The following is a 20,769-nucleotide window of genomic DNA, read 5'->3' as shown; positions in this document are numbered from 1 at the left end:
AGTGCAAAAGTAAGGGCACCCCCGGCCCCGCATGTGCAAAAGTAAGGGCACCCCTGGCCCCGCATGTGCAAAAGTAAGGGCACCCTGACCCCGTGTGTGTAAAAGTGAGGACACCCCGAGCCCCGCGTGTGCAAAAGTAAGGGCACCCCTGGTCCCGCTTGTGCAAAAGTAAGGGCACCCCCGGCCCCGCGTGTGCAAAAGTAAGTGCACCCCACCTGAGGAAGGAAACTCAGAAGCCGCAGTACCACTCTCATCCACCAAAGGAAGCTCATAGACAGAACCAGCCGAAGTACCACTCACGACCACAGGAGGGAGCTTGGCCACAGAATTCATAACAGTACCCCCCTCTTGAGGAGGGGTCACCGAACCCTCACCATAGCCCCCAGGCCGACCAGGATGAGCCACATGAAAGGCACGAACCAGATCGGCAGCATGGACATCAGAGGCAAAGACCCAGGAATTATCTTCCTGGCCATAACCTTTCCACTTAACCAGATACTGGAGTTTCCGTCACGAAACACGAGAATCCAAAATCTTCTCCACTATATACTCCAACTCCCCTTCAACCAAAACCGGAGCAGGAGGATCAATAGATGGAACCACAGGTGCCACGTATCTCCTGTTATGAACAGGTGATTCAGAACCTGGTGCGCAGAAGCCATGCACATGGTCAGCTGGGTCCAATACTGAGGCTTATTCTTGGCCAAAGGCGTAGCATCAATTCCTCTCAATGGAATAGGACACTGCAAGGGCTCCAAGACAAACCCACAGCGCCTAGCAAACTCCAAGTCCATCAAATTCAGGGCAGCGCCTGAAGCCACAAATGCCATGACAGAATACGATGACAAAGAGCAGATCAAAGTATCGGACAAAAAAAATTTCGACTGTACCGTACCAATGGTGGCAGACCTATCGAACCGCTTAGTGCGCTTAGGACAATCGGAGATAGCATGAGTGGAATCACCACAGTAGAAACACATCCCATTCTGACGTCTGTGTTCTTGCCTTTCAGCTCTGGTCAAAGTCCTATCGCACTGCATAGGCTCAGGTTTATGCTCAGATAATATCGCCAAATGGTGCACAGATTTACGCTCACGCAAGCGTCGACCGATCTGAATGGCCAAAGACATAGACTCATTCAGACCAGCAGGCATAGGAAATCCCACCATGACATCCTTAAGGGCTTCAGAGAGACCCTTTCTGAAAATAGCTGCCAGCGCACATTCATTCCATTGAGTAAGCACGGACCACTTTCTAAACTTCTGACAATAAATCTCTATCTCATCCTGACCCTGACACAGAGCCAGCAAATTTTTCTCTGCCTGATCCACTGAATTAGGTTCATCGTACAGCAATCCGAGCGACAGAAAAAAACGCATCAATATTACATAATGCAGGATCTCCTGGTGCAAGGGAAAATGCCCAGTCTTGAGGGTCGCCACGTAATAAAGAAATAACAATCTTAACTTGTTGAACTGGGTCACCAGAGGAGCGGGGTTTCAAAGCCAGAAATAGTTTACAATTATTTTTAAAATTCAAAAACTTAGCGCTATCTCCAGAAAATAACTCAGGAATAGGAATTTTAGGTTCTAACATAGGATTCTGAACCACTAAATCTGGAATATTCTGTACATTTATAGCGAGATTATCCATCAAAGAGGACAGACCTTGAATGTCCATGTCCACACCTGTGTTCTGAACCACCCTGATGTAAAGGGGAAAAGAAAGACAGAACACAGTGCAAAGAAAAAAAAATGGTCTCAGAACTTCTCTTTTCCCTCTATTGAGAAGCATTAGTACTTTGGGCCTCCAGTACTGTTATGAACAGGTAATTCAGAACCACAATGGACCTTGAAGTTCAGAGCACACAAAGTGACCTGACAATTATCAAAAACATAGGACGAGCTCTGAGACATGGAAACTCTGCTGACAGCAATCCCAAATCCTATCCAACCACACTAGAGGTAGCCGTGGAGCGCTCCTGACCAGACCTATGCGCCTCGAGCACAGCCTGAGAAACTAGCTAGCCCTAAGAAAGAAAAATAAGCCTAGCTTGCCTCAGAGAAATACCCCAAAGGAAAAGGCAGCCCCCCACATATAATGACTGTGAGTTGAGATGAAAATACAAACGCAGAGATGAAATAGATTTTGCAAAGTGAGGCCCAACTTACTGAACAGACCAAAGATAGAAAAGATTGCTTTGCGGTCAACACAAAACCCTACAAACAACCACGCAGAGGGGGCAAAAAGACCCTCCGCACCGACTAACGGTACGGAGGTGCTCCCTCTGCGTCCCAGAGCTTCCAGCAAGCAAGAAAAACCAATATAGCAAGCTGGACAGAAAAAATAGCAAACAAAAATAACACAAGCAAAACTTAGCTTATGCAGGAAAACAGGCCACAGGAACGATCCAGGAGGAAGCAAGACCAATACTAGAACATTGACTGGAGGCCAGGATCAAAGCACTAGGTGGAGTTAAATAGAGCAGCACCTAACGACTTAACCTCATCACCTGAGGAAGGAAACTCAGAAGCCGCAGTACCACTCTCATCCACCAAAGGAAGCTCATAAACAAAACCAGACGATGACAAAGAGCAGATCAAAGTATCGGACAAAAAAAATTTCGACTGCACCGTACCAATGGTGGCAGACCTATCGAACCGCTTAGTGCGCTTAGGACAATCGGAGATAGCATGAGTGGAATCACCACAGTAGAAACACATCCCATTCTGACGTCTGTGTTCTTGCCTTTCAGCTCTGGTCAAAGTCCTATCGCACTGCATAGGCTCAGGTTTATGCTCAGATAATATCGCCAAATGGTGCACAGATTTACGCTCACGCAAGCGTCGACCGATCTGAATGGCCAAAGACATAGACTCATTCAGACCAGCAGGCATAGGAAATCCCACCATGACATCCTTAAGGGCTTCAGAGAGACCCTTTCTGAAAATAGCTGCCAGCGCACATTCATTCCATTGAGTAAGCACGGACCACTTTCTAAACTTCTGACAATAAATCTCTATCTCATCCTGACCCTGACACAGAGCCAGCAAATTTTTCTCTGCCTGATCCACTGAATTAGGTTCATCGTACAGCAATCCGAGCGACAGAAAAAAACTCATCAATATTACATAATGCAGGATCTCCTGGTGCAAGGGAAAATGCCCAGTCTTGAGGGTCGCCACGTAATAAAGAAATAACAATCTTAACTTGTTGAACTGGGTCACCAGAGGAGCGGGGTTTCAAAGCCAGAAATAGTTTACAATTATTTTTAAAATTCAAAAACTTAGCGCTATCTCCAGAAAATAACTCAGGAATAGGAATTTTAGGTTCTAACATAGGATTCTGAACCACTAAATCTGGAATATTCTGTACATTTATAGCGAGATTATCCATCAAAGAGGACAGACCTTGAATGTCCATGTCCACACCTGTGTTCTGAACCACCCTGATGTAAAGGGGAAAAGAAAGACAGAACACAGTGCAAAGAAAAAAAAATGGTCTCAGAACTTCTCTTTTCCCTCTATTGAGAAGCATTAGTACTTTGGGCCTCCAGTACTGTTATGAACAGGTAATTCAGAACCACAATGGACCTTGAAGTTCAGAGCACACAAAGTGACCTGACAATTATCAAAAACATAGGACGAGCTCTGAGACATGGAAACTCTGCTGACAGCAATCCCAAATCCTATCCAACCACACTAGAGGTAGCCGTGGAGCGCTCCTGACCAGACCTATGCGCCTCGAGCACAGCCTGAGAAACTAGCTAGCCCTAAGAAAGAAAAATAAGCCTAGCTTGCCTCAGAGAAATACCCCAAAGGAAAAGGCAGCCCCCCACATATAATGACTGTGAGTTGAGATGAAAATACAAACGCAGAGATGAAATAGATTTTGCAAAGTGAGGCCCAACTTACTGAACAGACCAAAGATAGAAAAGATTGCTTTGCGGTCAACACAAAACCCTACAAACAACCATGCAGAGGGGGCAAAAAGACCCTCCGCACCGACTAACGGTACGGAGGTGCTCCCTCTGCGTCCCAGAGCTTCCAGCAAGCAAGAAAAACCAATATAGCAAGCTGGACAGAAAAAATAGCAAACAAAAATAACACAAGCAAAACTTAGCTTATGCAGGAAAACAGGCCACAGGAACGATCCAGGAGGAAGCAAGACCAATACTAGAACATTGACTGGAGGCCAGGATCAAAGCACTAGGTGGAGTTACATAGAGCAGCACCTAACAACTTAACCTCATCACCTGAGGAAGGAAACTCAGAAGCCGCAGTACCACTCTCATCCACCAAAGGAAGCTCATAGACAAAACCAGCCGAAGTACCACTCACGACCACAGGAGGGAGCTTGGCCACAGAATTCACAACAGGTACCCCCGGCCTCGAGTGTGCAAAAGTAAGGGCACCCCCGGCCCCGCGTGTGCAAAAGTAAGGGCACCCCCGGCCCCGCGTGTGCAAAAGTAAGGACACCCCTGGCCCCACGAGTGCAAAAGTAAGGGCACCCCCGGCCCCGCATGTGCAAAAGTAAGGGCACCCCCGGCCCCGCATGTGCAAAAGTAAGGGCACCCCCGACCCTGCATGTGTAAAAGTGAGGACACCCCGAGCCCCGCGTGTGCAAAAGTAAGGGCACCCCTGGCCCCGCTTGTGCAAAAGTAAGGGCACCCCCGGCCCAGCGTGTGCAAAAGTAAGTGCACCCCAGGCCCCGCGTGTGCAAAAGTAAGTGCACCCCAGGCCCTGCATGTGCAAAATTAACGGCACTTTTACCCCGCGTGTGCGAAAGTAAGGGCACCCCCGGCCCCGCATGTGCAAAAGTAAGGGCACCCCCGAACCCATGTGTGCAAAAGTAAGGGCACCCCCGGCCCCGCATGTGCAAAAGTAAGGGCACCCCCGGCCCCACGTGTGCAAAGGTAAGGGCACCTCCGGCCCCGCGTGTGCAAAAGTAAGGGCACCCCCGACCCACGTGTGCAAAAGTAAGGGCACCCACGGCCCCGCGTGTGCACAAGTAAGGGCACCCCCGGCCCCGCGTGTGCAAAAGCAAGGGCACCCCCGGCCCCGCGTGTGCAAAAGCAAGGGCACCCCCGGCCCCGTGTGTGCAAAAGTAAGGGCACCCCCCGCCCCGCGTGTGCAAAAGCAAGGGCACCCCCGGCCCCGCGTGTGCAAAAGTAAGGGCACCCCCGGCCCCGCGTGTGCAAAAGCAAGGGCACCCCCATCCTGTGTGTGAAAAGTGCTGCTGTAAAGCTGGCAACACTATTCAAGCACCATGTATTTCCTTCAGGAAATGCCCATCTAGTTAATAATGCCTTTGTAGACTTTTCTGCTATAGGCTTATTTCATTTACTATGACCAAATATTACAGAAATTATTTAAATTATTTAATGATCGGTTATAATGTCGATATGATATTGTGTATGGCTTTTAATTACTCCTTGTTTATAGTATCTTTCTCTTTATATACACTCATCACTTTTTGGGTAGTAATAGTAAGTGGGTTTAAGATTTGGTTACTGCACAGCCCAGCTACTGTATGTAATGGTGGTTTCTTCAACTGAAATCTGTGAATTAGTGAGTTATTAGAGCTGGCTACAATACATGCGGTATAATAGTTTCTGAGGCATCACAGATGTCATTATACAGGTAGTCAGACTGTGGCTACCCCTTCCACCACAACATTGCTTTCACTCACTCATGTTGGATGTACCCTTCCCCTCTTTTAACCAGTTGTTTTACAACCCTAGGCCCAGACCTGTCAGTCATCTGCCAAGTAAAAATTCAAAAAAAAAATTTTATTTAACAAATATTAACACACAACTGTTTAAAAAGATTCAGTGGATAAATACACACATATGGATCTGGGAACACAGGAATTACTATACCCATGCCATAAGCATATTAAAAAAATGGATAAATATCCAGAGCACATAAAGAATTTTTTCTCTCTAAGGTTCCCCAAAAAGGGCTACCTAATATACTGTATGGAGCAAAGCTTCCTTGAATGTTAATCAATGTTATATAATTCAGCGTATTTCTCTTTGCAAACAGTGCTTTTGGACTCATATGTCAGTCAAATTTCGTATTCAATATAACATTCATAAACCATAGACACATACAGTGGGGCAAAAAAGTATTTAGTCAGTCAACAATAGTGCAAGTTCCACCACTTAAAAAGATGAGAGGCGTCTGTAATTTACATCATAGGTAGACCTCAACTATGGGAGACAAACTGAGAAAAAAAAATCCAGAAAATCACATTGTCTGTTTTTTTAACATTTTATTTGCATATTATGGTGGAAAATAAGTATTTGGTCAGAAACAAACAATCAAGATTTCTGGCTCTCACAGACCTGTAACTTCTTCTTTAAGAGTCTCCTCTTTCCTCCACTCATTACCTGTAGTAATGGCACCTGTTTAAACTTGTTATCAGTATAAAAAGACACCTGTGCACACCCTCAAACAGTCTGACTCCAAACTCCACTATGGTGAAGACCAAAGAGCTGTCAAACGACACCAGAAACAAAATTGTAGCCCTGCACCAGGCTGGGAAGACTGAATCTGCAATAGCCAACCAGCTTGGAGTGAAGAAATCAACAGTGGGAGCAATAATTAGAAAATGGAAGACATACAAGACCACTGATAATCTCCCTCGATCTGGGGCTCCACGCAAAATCCCACCCCGTGGGGTCAGAATGATCACAAGAACGGTGAGCAAAAATCCCAGAACCACGCGGGGGGACCTAGTGAATGAACTGCAGAGAGCTGGGACCAATGTAACAAGGCCTACCATAAGTAACACACTACGCCACCATGGTCTCAGATCCTGCAGTGCCAGACATGTCCCACTGCTTAAGCCAGTACATGTCCGGGCCCGTCTGAAGTTTGCTAGAGAGCATTTGGATGATCCGGAGGAGTTTTGGGAGAATGTCCTATGGTCTGATGAAACCAAACTGGAACTGTTTGGTAGAAACACAACTTGTCGTGTTTGGAGGAAAAAGAATACTGAGTTGCATCCATCAAACACCATACCTACTGTAAAGCATGGTGGTGGAAACATCATGCTTTGGGGCTGTTTCTCTGCAAAGGGGCCAGGATGACTGATCCGGGTACATGAAAGAATGAATGGGGCCATGTATCGTGAGATTTTGAGTGCAAACCTCCTTCCATCAGCAACGGCATTGAAGATGAAACGTGGCTGTGTCTTTCAACATGACAATGATCCAAAGCACACCGCCAGGGCAACGAAGGAGTGGCTTTGTAAGAAGCATTTCAAGGTCCTGGAGTGGCCTAGCCAGTCTCCAGATCTCAACCCTATAGAAAACCTTTGGAGGGAGTTGAAAGTCCGTGTTGCCAAGCGAAAAGCCAAAAACATCACTGCTCTAGAGGAGATCTGCATGGAGGCATGGGCCAACATACCAACACAGTGTGTGGCAACCTTGTGAAGACTTACAGATAACGTTTGACCTCTGTCATTGCCAACAAAGGATATATTACAAAGTATTGAGATGAAATTTTGTTTCTGACCAAATACTTATTTTCCACCATAATATGCAAATAAAATGTTAAAAAAACAGACAATGTGATTTTCTGGATTTTTTTTTCTCAGTTTGTCTCCCATAGTTGAGGTCTACCTATGATGTAAATTACAGACGCCTCTCATCTTTTTAAGTGGTGGAACTTGCACTATTGCTGACTGACTAAATACTTTTTTGCCCCACTGTAAATATGGAAAAGAGTTTTCCATACAGCTCTATTTAAATGTCCATATAGCTTATGGCTCTATGTAAAAACCTTGGTGGCTCCTCACAGACAAATTGTCTACATATATAATTATAAGATTGCTTGCTATCTCTATATCCAAAAACAATCAATAACATTAAAGTGCTTAGTGCTAAATAATATTCAATATTAGTGCATAACATGCTTTAGAATACTTGCAGAGACAAAACCATATTGTGAGGTGCAATAACAAGCTACTAAATATGGCAGCAATCAAATAAGGATAACTAAGGTGCAGTGGTTAAAGTGCAGGCATGCTACTGAAGGTTTGCAATAGTTAGGAAGGAGGAGGCAAATCAGCTAAATTCAAGGGGTATACATGACCTGGTTGGCAGGGACACTCCCTGCTAAATGATTTTGATTATTAAATGCGGCCTGGTACCTGCATCAAAGTATTAGACCAAACAATTTCAATTAGGAAATGTGGCCTGGTGCTTGCACACCAATATTAGCCCAAAGCAGATTGATTTGAAAATGGGGAGTGGTGCCTACACCCCATTATTAGCCAAACAATTTTATTAGGAAATGTGGCCTTGTGTTTACACAGCAATATTAGCCCAGACAATTTTGATTAGGAAATGTGGCGTGGTGCCTGCTCACCAATATTAGCCCAAAAGATTTTGATTAGGAGATGTGTCTTCGTACCTGCACCACAATATTAGCACAGATAATTTTGATTAGGAAATGGGACATCATGCCTGCACATCAATATTAGCTCAAACGATTTTGATTGGTAAATGTAACCTCCTGAGTCTTGACTACAACAATATTAGCCAAGATGATTTAGATTAGGAAATGTAGCTTTGTGCCTGCTCAACAATATTAGCCCAAACAATTTTGAATGCGAAATATGGACTCCTTCCTGCACAACAATATTAGCCCAAATGATTTTGATTAGTAGATGTGACCTCCTTAGTCTTGAATGCAATACATTTTAAGCCCAAACGATTTGGTCTAGGAAATGTGCATTCTTGCCTGCTCAACACTATTAGCACAAAATAGTTAGATGCCGGAAGGTCGATTTCACACAGGACAGGATTTTATCTAACTATATGACAACTTGAAGCAGGAGCAGCCTCTCTGCGATGTTACACTTAAAAAATGGCCCCAGCAAAACAACATGTCTGCTTTTTACATGAGGAGTGAAAATGCTTTATACTGTGATGGAAACGTCCACAAGACTTTGTACCCGCTACTGAATTACCGTTTAGTAAAGATTGCGTCTTGGCCAGCCAACACCACTGGTTACAGGTGGCCTGCTCAAGCACAAGGCCCTCACAGTGCCAACACCAAAGCCCAGCCAGGACACTCTTTCATGTAGCATGCCAGGGCAATAAGGAGAAGACGAGGGCCTAGCCTGCAGCTACCGCCCCATGCCGTGCTACATTTGCTGCTACTATAAGTAATGGACTGTGCAACTTGTCCTCTACTATCTGCTTACTGTTAGCTAAACACTATAGTGTAACAGAAATGAACCTACGTCCCTAATAATTATTATGTTTCAGAGTCTAATTTTCTCTGTGAATATTATTTTCCTGCTGGTATTTGGATGTTGCTTTTTTTTTGTCCTTGTGAAATGTATTTTGGCCATTGGGTGGAGATATTCTGCAGAATAGATCAGAGTGCCGAATCGTCATGTTATTGGTTTCGTGAATAAACCTCCTATTCATGCTGTGATCAGACAGATCATCTGACCACTGGGTCCTTTCACACATAAGAACGTGTTTTTCTCAGAGGCTCAACCTCTACTGAATGTAAGTACATTTTACATTTCTATACAACTCTCATTTCCACTTCGCATTGTCATAATAGAAGGTAATGAATAGAATATATAATCATTAGTGATGAGCGAGTGTACTTGTTGCTCTGGTTTTCCCGAGCACGCTCGGGTGACCTCCGAGTATTTATGACTGCTCGGAGATTTAGTTTTCATTATGGCAGCTGAATGATTTACAGCTACTAGCCAGCTTGATTACATGTGGGGATTCCCTAGCAACCAGGCAACCCCCCATGTACTCAGCCTGGCTACTAGCTGTAAATAATTCAGCTGCCGCGATCAAAACGAAATCTCCAAGCAGTCATAAATACTCGGAGGTCACCCGAGCAACGAGTACACTCGCTGTATGTAGTAGGTGAACATATGTAGTGAATGTGTGTGTGCGTAAATGTGCGCTCAAAAAAATAGACGTCCATGTGTGTGTATTGGAAAGCATTATTACATGACAGGTATGCAGTACTATTTGTATATAAGGTGATGTATATATGACATTAACTCCTGACATACCCCCGCTGGATGCCATACGGTGGCATTTCTCACCTTTAGCTCCACATGGTATACTGTGTACATTTTTACTGTACGTTGTGCAGAACAGCATATTTTACTATGCTATTCTATACATTTTTGTAGTATAAACCAGAGGGTAAATGCTGCATTATGAACATGTCTTGCAATTTAGAAAAAACTATTACAGCACAAATACAGTATAACATGCTGCAGGTTTAAATATGAATGCAACATGCCCAAATATCTACACATTTCATTTCCATTTATTTATATGGGGATTTGTAAAACCCTGTTTACTTCCATGGATCTGTAATTTAAGTTATAGTTACAGATTTTTGGTGTGGACTTTATACCAAAAATCTGCAACAAATAAGACATATCTAATAGGATTGAGCGAAACGGGTCGGCCAGATTCAGAAGTCGCCGACTTTTGGCAAAGTCGGGTTTCATGAAACCCGACCCGACCCCTGTGTGGGGTCGGCCATGAGTTCGGCGATCTTCTGATCTGGAATCGGAATTCCGATACCGATTCCCGATATGTTTAAGATATCGGGAATCGATATTGGAATCCATATTTAAGTGTAAAATAAAGAATAAAAATAAAAAAATATTAATATACTCACCCTCGGACGCGCCCTGGTTCTCACCGGCAGCCTTCCTTCCTAAGAATGAGCGCCTGAAGGGCCTTCGATGACATCGCGGCTTGTGATTGGTCGCGTGAGCGGTCACATGGGTGGTCACGCGACCAATCACAAGCTGCGACATCATCTAAGGTCCTTCAGGCGCTAATTCTTGGGAAGGAAGCGTCCAAGGGCGCGTCCGAGGGTGAGTATATTCCTAATAGGTATATACTCACCCTCGGATGCGCCCTGGTTCTAACCCACAGCCTTCCTTCCTAAGAATCAGCACCTGAAGGACCTTAGATGACGTTGCGGCTTGTGATTGGTCGCGTGACGCCAATGTGACCGCTCACGCGACCAATCACAAGCCGCGACGTCATCGAAGGTCCTTCAGGCGCTCATTCTTAGGAAGGAAGGCTGCCGGTAAGAACCAGGGCCCGTCCGAGGGTAAGTATATCAATATTTTTTATTTTGATTATTTATTTTACACTTAAATATGGATCCCAGGGCCTGAAGGAGAGTTTCCTCTCCTTCTGACCCTGGGAACCATTAGAAACCCAATGCACTGCATTGGGTTTCGTGTTTCGGCCGACCCCGACCCCAACTTTTCTGTAGGATCGGCCGATTTCACTCGACACGACTTTTGAAAAAGTCAGGTTTCGTGAAACCCGACCCGATCCTATAAAAAGAAAAGTTGCTCAACTCTAATATCTAAGGCTACAGACACACAAATAGTTTTTTTTTCAGTCGACTATATGTGTGAGTAATGGTCAGCACATGCACCAATTGTAGCCTATGCCCCTGTGCACACTAGAATGTTTTCATATGAACTAACATTTAAGGGATGATTTTACCAAAATAGTAACATAGTAACATAGTTATTAAGGTTGAAGGAAGACTTTAAGTCCATCTAGTTCAACCCATAGCCTAACCTAACATGCCCTAACATGTTGATCCAGAGGAAGGCAAAAAAAACATTTGGCAAAGACTAAGCTCCACATTGGGGAAAAAAATTCCATCCCGACTCCACATACGGCAATCAGACTAGTTCCCTGGATCAACGCCCTATCAAGGAATCTAGTGTATATACCCTGTAACATTATACTTTTCCAGAAAGGTATCCAGTCCCCTCTTAAATTTAAGTAATGAATCACTCATTACAACATCATACGGCAGAGAGTTCCATAGTCTCACTGCTCTTACAGTAAAGAATCCGCGTCTGTTATTATGCTTAAACCTTCTTTCCTCCAGACATAGAGGATGCCCCCTTGTCCCTGTCTCAGGTCTATGAGTAAAAAGATCATCAGAAAGGTCTTTGTACTGTCCCCTCATACATTTATACATTAAAATAAGATCACCCCTTAGCCTTCGTTTCTCCAAACTAAATAGCCCCAAGTGTAATAACCTATCTTGGTATTGCAGACCCCCCAGTCCTCTAATAACCTTGATCGCTCTTCTCTGCACCCGCTCCAGTTCAGCTATGTCTTTCTTATACACCGGAGACCAGAACTGTGCACAGTATTCTAAGTGTGGTCGAACTAGTGACTTGTATAGAGGTAAAATTATGTTCTCCTCATGAGCATCTATGCCTCTTTTAATGCATCCCAATATTTTATTTGCCTTTGTAGCAGCTGCCTGACACTGGCCACTAAATGTGAGTTTGTTATCCACCCATACACCCAGGTCTTTTGCATTGACGGTTTTGCCCAGAGTTTTAGAATTAAGCACATAATTATACATCTTATTACTTCTACCCAAGTGCATGACCTTACATTTATCCCCATTAAAGCTCATTTGCCATTTATCAGCCCAAGCTTCTAGTTTACATAAATCATCCTGTAATATAAAATTGTCCTCCTCTGTATTGATTACCCTGCAGAGTTTAGTGTCATCTGCAAATATTGAAATTCTACTCTGAATGCCCCCTACAAGGCCATTAATAAATATGTTAAAAAGAAGTGGGCCTAATACTGTCCCCTGTGGTACCCCACTGCTAAACATGACCCCGTCCGAGTGTGCTCCATTAATAACAATACGCTAAAAAAACTATGAAAATAGATGATAATGACAATATTAACACTTTTATTAATTGTGAAACATGTTATGTTCTTTTATTGTATCAAATGCACTATTTGTAGAATTAGATATTGTCATGATCCAGACTGGGTTTCGAGTCCTGTTTTCCCTATTTCCCAGTCTGGTCTTGCCAAGAGTAAACCTTTCTCAGGCTCTGTCTGGTTTCAGGTTGGCTATTTATTGCCGCTGCTTCCTGCAGGCGATGTCAGTTATAGTTTTGCCTAGTGCTGCTGTAGCTTCCCCTGTCGAAGCTGCTGCGGCAGCGATACGCGTGGGGCTCGTCTCCCACCCCCTTTTCTGGTCAGTCATGTTATTCATGCTGGCCCTATTACATTACTTCAACTCAGAGGCCTCCTTCCTGCCTTCCTCCCCTCTTTGAACCTGCTTTACAAAGGGTTCTGTGTGTACCTTGGACTCCAGACTATTTCTTCAAGTACTTTGACTGCATATGACATGATGGCACTAGGTTACCACAGGACCATCTACCAGGTTGTATATAGGTTCTCTAGATGGGACTAATTATCTATTTTAGATAATTTTCTTTGTGGTCATTAACTATATATTTATCCTCTCTCTATACAGATTGGCCATATTAGTAGGGAAGGAATCTTGGTTGTTATATCATGTACATTAACTCTTCATGCCCTTTTTTTGTGTATTTATAATGTGATTTGCCATTTGTATTGTCTAGGAATGGGGGTGTGGTTTGTACACTGCATGTTTTTAATTGTTTTTATCTATTTTTGGAGGTGATAATAAAGGTTTGTCATTTTTTACCTTGATGTGGACCCTTCTTAGTCCAGTCTTTCTTTTCTTTTTTAGTGCTGCTGTAGCTGACTCTGATTGCTCTGATTTGTCCTGCTGTGTTGCTGTCTGAACCCGTGTCTGTTTTCCCCTATTCCCATCTTGTCTCCGTGTTTCCAGTTGGTTTGCTGACTCCCTGGTTTTGACTTGGCTTGTATCCTGACCTGCTTCTGTATTTTGTGTTTTGGCTTATCCGCTCCTTACCGTTACTGACTCCTTGGCTTTTCTCTGACCATGAGTTTGCTTATTCCTTTGGTACTGCGCTACAATCTAGGATTTGACTCGGCTTGTTTGACATTCTGCTTCCACCTATGGTAGCCTCAATGCTGCACTGCAGGCCAGCTCTCTATAGGTGTAGTCCTGATTCCTCTCTACTGCCATCTAGTGGAGCCAGCACCTACCTGCATTGCAGCAGTGTTACAGATACATAGGATGCACTAGCCATAAATGAAAAAAATAATTTCTGAACATATTTACAATATTAACAGCAATAATATAACTTATTCAGGAGCCGTATACACTTTTAAGAAGAACATGAAGGGAAATTAGATAGCTTTAGTGTTTTTTGGCATAGAGAGAGTTAAAACTCTCAAATGTGGTGGTAGCTGGCAGCATAAACTGTTTGTGAGAAAAGTCTTTTGGATCTTTGCATTAGACCCTGAACAGCCTAAGGGAATGAATTATAAAACAGATACTGTGTTCATTTATTGAAAAAAAAAAACATTCTACACAGATATCATTATATTTTTGATACGTTATTCTTTTATACAGTACAATCCAAAACTTTGGACACACCCCAGTTAAAGATTTTTCTGTATTTTCATGACTATGAAAATTGTACATTCACACTGAAGGCATCAAAACTATGAATTAACACATGTGGAATTATATACTTAACAAAAAAGTGTGAAACAACTGAAATTATGCTTTAATATTCTAGGTTCTTCAAAGTAGCCACTCCTTCAAGATTGTTGGAAGACCATTCCCGGTGACTACCTCTTGAAGCTCATCAAGAGAATGCCAAGAGTGTGCAAAGCAGTCATCAAAGCAAAAGGTGGCTACTTTGAAGAACCTAAAATATAAGACATAATTATTAGGGATGCATTAGGGTTATAGGTTGGAGTTAGAATCTTTGTTTTTCAAAACTAAAAAAAATGATGATATGAATGCTACTGTTCAGTGCAACTGCTCGCTACTCGAGTTTGCATCCGGTGCTCGGGTATGCATGGAGTATCGCGGATCCCAGAATGATTTTTTTTGGTGTCTAACAGCCATGAAACATGCAGGGCAGGGACTTGAGCATGTCGCTTGAGCATTATATACAGGCCGTGTAAAACTGTGCACTTTTTAGGGGTGCAAAGAAAGAGGAGGCCATCAAATAGGAGACGTGGCCATGTTGATGCTGTTGGCGGTGTAGCTTCGAGGACATGTTTGATCTCTGCCTGCTATGCGCTCAATGAAATACCTTCTTTTGGTGCATGCAGGTCACAGGACGTTCTGCATAATTTCATAGGCCTGAGTACAACTAGATGAATGGTGAAGCCAAAAAACGTGGAGGCGGTTTTATATTGGATGGCACAGAGTGTGCCTAGTTCCTTTTATTTTTCTTCCACCCGGTTCTCTTTTGAAAGCGCACAGCTTGCACTTGCACCACAGGCTGGGTCACATGTTGCATTGGCCAAACACAGCCATGCCAATACTTGGCACGGCTGTGATGACTTCAGAAGTGCATGCAGCCAAAAAGATTGTCGATTGACTGCGCTGCACTCTTCAACAAGCCTTATTCAACACTGAACTCAAAAAGTAAAACTGACTTGCTAAAAATGTCTTTGTTCGTAGTTCTACAGCGGTTCAAACCCCTAACATTACAGTTCCGGTTTGCTCATCCCTAATGGTCTACATTTACCTCTTAGTCCTCTTTCACACTTCCGTCTTTTCAGATCCGTCTTTCCATCACAATCTCTCGTTTTTTTAGAATGCAGGATCCTGCAAAAAATTTTTCCCATAGGCTTGTGTTAGCAACGGATTGTGACGGATGGCCATCCGTTTCATCCGTCGTGCAACAGATCCGTCGTAAAATAGAGGTCTGTTGTGCAGAGAAAGTGTTCATTGTAACGTTTTTTGTGCACGCCGGAAAATCGGTCATCGATGCATCCTGTGCTGCCCGTCGTCGGCTACAATGGAAGCCTATGGACGCAGGATCCGTCGCTGACCGTCAGACACAGGAATCCAGTGACGGATCCAGTTTTTCCTTTTTGAGCATGCCCGGTAGGATTTTCAGTTCCAGAAAAAGTGTCTCTCTCTCTCTCTCACTCTCTCATCCCCAGACATTTGAATTTTGGAAATTTTTACCTTGACAAATCCAAATGACGCATCCGTCATTTCACAGGATCCATCGCACACGTTTTTCACTATTTTCCTGACGTCCGTCGATACATCATTTCACTGCACGTTGACAGAAAACAAAAAACGCAAGGGTGAAAGTAGCCTTAAGGATGCAGCCTGAGTGCAACATTGATATGAAGCCGCATTTTTCAAATCTAAGGCTTCTTTCACACTTCCGTCGGCAGGCGGCCATCATAATGCGTTGATGCAACGTCAAAAATAGTGAAAAAACGGATGCAACGCATCCAGTTTTTCAACGGATCTGCTAAACGGTTCCATTGAAAAACTGGATCCGTTGCATCCGTCTTGTCCGTTTTCCCATCCGTTTCATCCGTTTTTTGACGGATCCGTTTACCATGCCTACAAATGGGAGTCTCCCAAATGTGATTGGCTACTGGAAAATAATGGAAATCTATACATTGAGTGTTTTAACACCCCATCTTTGAGAGGGTTTAAAGCAAGTGGCAGAAATGGAAGGAGTACTAGCAAATATTGTGACTATCTATGCATCTATCCATCAGGCAGGCTGCTGGCAGGCTTCTTCTATGCTTCTTGCTGGCACATTGAAGAATGAAGCCACAGGCCAGGTTTATAAAGATTTGGGGCTGTCTGGCCAATTGGCTACTAAATACTGATTTGGAGCATGCTCAGTGTAAAAAAAAGGATTCCAGCACTGGATTCCGTCATGCGACGTACCACGATGGATCCTGCATCCATAGGCTTCCATTCTAGCTTACAATGTATTCCGCTGGATCCGTCGTGGCACGTCTTTCCAACACAGACAAAAAACGTTACATTATACGTTTTTTCCAGATGACGTGTCGCTAATACAAGTCTATGAGAAAAAAACGCATCCTGCGGGCAAATTCGCAGGATACGTTTTTTGCACAAAACGAAGCATTATAATGGGAGATGAAAGACGGAAGTGTGAAAGAAGCCTTTTTCTGTATATTGTATATGAAGGTAGCTCCTCCAGGTATGCACCTTTTCACATTAGTCTGGATGTGCCAGTCAGTTTTTTGTCTTTTGTAATGTTAGCTTACTGACGAAGCACTCCGCCTTCCACCAGGTGGTGATTTTAATTACAGCAGGTCCCTACTTACTCATAAATACAGGCATTGCTGACTGAGGTGTCCACATTCACCCAGGAATTCAGTCATTAGCCTTAGAGAGGTATTCACACAGGTCAGGAACCCACCTTGACAATGGTTAATATGCACATAATATTTGGTCAAATTTTATGCTAAGCTTCTCATATTTTTTCCTAATCCTCCAAAGCCGTATTGCTATTCAAATTTCACATATTCCAAATTGACATGCTTTAGCATGATAGAGCGCAACTTTTTTTTGTATAATGATAGGGATGTTTTATGGTCAAATCAGGAGCAGGTAATACTGCATGAGGCGTTGGTGGAGGAAGCTCAACAGGTCTGGCCACAGTGGTGGCCAGTCGTACGTGCATTTCAAAAAACCTGATCTGCACATCCAAACATAGACACAGTGTGAACAGGTGCTGAACCCAGAATCGCCAACTCGCACATAATCAAATAAATAGGGCAGCACACTGCAGCGCCAAAACATGCAAACTTGAAAACACGAAATTTTTTAAACTGCATTACTGCACTGGAAATATGAAAAATGAGAGCTTTTAGCGCATAAAAATGGCCAATTTTATGTGTACCTCGTAGCCACGTTACGGCATCTCTCTTATACGAGGTCCTACTCTAAACCTACCTCTCTGAGAATAAACGTCTCCATCTGAATGGGTACATGTGAAACCTCTCCTTGGACTCAAATTCTCTCTCACTGTGGAGGGGTATTGGACCTACTATAATTAAAACACCTGAAGCTAGGAGGCAGGGAGTGCACGATCAGAAGGCTAAAGAATACATTTCAAAAAACCTGATCTGCACATCCAAACATAGACTGAGTGTGAACAGGTGCTGAACCAGAGTCGCCAACTTGCACATAATCAAATAAATAGGGCAGCACACTGCAGCGCCAAAACATGCAAACTTGAAAACACGAAATTTTTTAAACTGCATTACTGCACTGGAAATATGAAAAATGAGAGCTTTTAGCGCATAAAAATGGCCAATTTTATGTGTACCTCGTAGCCATGTTACGGCATCTCTCTTATACGATGTCCTACTCTAAACCTACCTCTCTGAGAATAAACGTCTCCATCTGAATGGGTACATGTGAAACCTCTCCTTGGACTCAAATTCTCTCTCACTGTGGAGGGGTATTGGACCTACTATAATTAAAACACCTGAAGCTAGGAGGCAGGGAGTGCACGATCAGAAGGCTAAAGAATACATTTCAAAAAACCTGATCTGCACATCCAAACATAGACTGAGTGTGAACAGGTGCTGAACCCAGAGTCGCCAACTCGCACATAATCAAATAAATAGGGCAGCACACTGCAGCGCCAAAACATGCAAACTTGAAAACACGAAATTTTTTAAACCCATTCAGATGGAGACGTTTATTCTCAGAGAGGTAGGTTTAGAGTAGGACCTCGTATAAGAGAGATGCCGTAACGTGGCTACAAGGTACACATAAAATTGGCCATTTTTATGCGCTAAAAGCTCTCATTTTTCATATTTCCAGTGCAGTAATGCAGTTTAAAAAATTTCGTGTTTTCAAGTTTGCATGTTTTGGCGCTGCAGTGTGCTGCCCTATTTATTTGATTATGTGCGAGTTGGCGACTCTGGGTTCAGCACCTGTTCACACTGTGTCTATGTTTGGATGTGCAGATCAGGTTTTTTGAAATGTATTCTTTAGCCTTCTGATCGTGCACTCCCTGCCTCCTAGCTTCAGGTGTTTTAATTATAGTAGGTCCAATACCCCTCCACAGTGAGAGAGAATTTGAGTCCAAGGAGAGGTTTCACATGTACCCATTCAGATGGAGACGTTTATTCTCAGAGAGGTAGGTTTAGAGTAGGACCTCGTATAAGAGAGATGCCGTAACGTGGCTACGAGGTACACATAAAATTGGCCATTTTTATGCGCTAAAAGCTCTCATTTTTCATATTTCCAGTGCAGTAATGCAGTTTAAAAAATTTCGTGTTTTCAAGTTTGCATGTTTTGGCGCTGCAGTGTGCTGCCCTATTCAGTCGTACGTGCAGGCTTCTCAGGGCTGCCATCAGGAATTTCAGGGCCCAATACTTGCAAAAAATTCGGACCCACTAGAGGCGCCTTCCAAACTCCACCCAAGGTCTGCCTCGATCCCTCAAACCTTCCACAGTCCCACCACCCACTCTTGGAAAAACGTCACTTATGCACCATGTCCTCACCAATCACACATTGATAGTTCCCATTGAACACCATATCACATACATGGGCAGCAGATTTTGTTTTGGCCTGGCACTACAACAAGGTAGGCTCTTTTGACTGGGTCCTTCTCTACTGTAAACTATCAAAATACCAAATACTCTTTCTAGGTTTTTTTTCTTTTGTTTAAGGGACTGTGTCACATGCATTTTTTAAATGACTAATAACACCACATACAAGAGGCAAATACTGTCACACTATGACCGGACCACATATTTCCACCACATGGTGACAAAATAATACCACATACAAGGAAGAAATACTGCCACACCATGGCCAGATCACATATTGCCACTACATAGTGACCAAATACTACAATAATGATTAATAATAAAAAGCCACAATACTAATTTTACCATAAGTGACATTATACACAGGAGCTCTGTACATACAGTAGTACACAGTGTATAATGTAAGTGTACAGGTAATAAAGTGATCACTAGTGACATTATACACAGGAGGTCTGCATATATTGTCAGTGTGCAAGTAATGCAGGGAACACCAGTGACATTATTCATAGGAGCTATGTATATAATGTCAGTGGACAAGTAATACAAGGATTACCAGTGACATTATAGACAGGAGCTCTGCATATAGTGTTAGTGTAGAGATAATACCGTAATCACCAGTGACATTATACACAAGAGATATGTATGCAGTATCAAGGTACAGGTAATCCTGGAATCACCAGTGACATTATACACAGGATCTATGTATATAGTGTCAGTGTACAGGTAATACAGGGATCACCAGTGACATTATACACAGGATCTCTGTATATAGTGCATATCATACAGGTAATACAGTGAGCACCAGTGACATTGTACACAGGAGCTCTGTATATAGTGTATAATGTACAGGTAATATAGGGATCACCACTTACATTATACACAGGATCTATAGACATAGTATACAGTGTTTAGTTTAAATGTACAGGTAGCACACTGACTCACCGGTGACATCTCTATTTGAAGTCCTTCATCTTTGTTTTTCTCTTTCATCCAGCGCAGACTGCCTTTACTTCTTCCAGTCAAGTCTCATCTCTGCATAAAATAACACTGTTATCTATAGCACCACTTTCAGAGAACATCCACCACTTTTTCTCTAACTTCTACACTACACAGCTGAACAAAGACGTGCACCCACCATTAATATATAATTCCCGTATATACTCGAGTATAAGCCAAGATTTTCAGCCCACTTTTTTGGGCTGAAAGTAACCCTCTCGGCTTATACTTGAGTCATACCAAGGGGCCAGCAGGGGAGGGGGAGTGGAGCTGTGTAATAATACTCACCTGCTCCTTGCGCGGTGTCCCTGGATCTCCGGCGCTGACAGCTTCTCCTGTAGTGAGCGGTCACATGGTACCGCTCATTACAGTAATCAATATGGACCTGACTCCACTTCCATAGGGGTGGAGCCATATATTCCACAGAAACTTGAAGAATATCTTGCTGTAGTGTTTAACTAATTTGGAAGAATGCCAAA

General features: G+C 43.3%; 1 protein-coding gene across 4 annotated transcripts in view; it reads left to right on the top strand.

Annotated features, from left to right (window-relative positions):
- The first annotated feature begins 9,397 nt into the window (after positions 1–9,397).
- Positions 9,398–20,769, top strand: part of LOC138651865 (sulfotransferase 2B1-like) — a 172,614-nt gene continuing 161,242 nt past the window's right edge. For 2 of the 4 annotated variants that reach the window (XM_069742429.1, XM_069742431.1), the window contains exon 1: positions 9,467–9,532. The gene's annotated coding sequence lies outside the window, so the exon portion shown is untranslated. Of the gene's footprint in view, positions 9,533–13,131; positions 13,248–20,769 lie in introns of those variants that run through there. The other 2 variants (XM_069742428.1, XM_069742430.1) reach the window with 2 other exon arrangements.

The sequence above is a fragment of the Ranitomeya imitator genome, chromosome 10, assembly GCF_032444005.1.
Source record: "Ranitomeya imitator isolate aRanImi1 chromosome 10, aRanImi1.pri, whole genome shotgun sequence".
Classification (NCBI taxonomy): Eukaryota; Metazoa; Chordata; class Amphibia; order Anura; family Dendrobatidae; genus Ranitomeya; species Ranitomeya imitator.
Note: the sequence above shows the minus strand (reverse complement) of the source record. Positions and strands in the feature narration are given on the sequence as shown.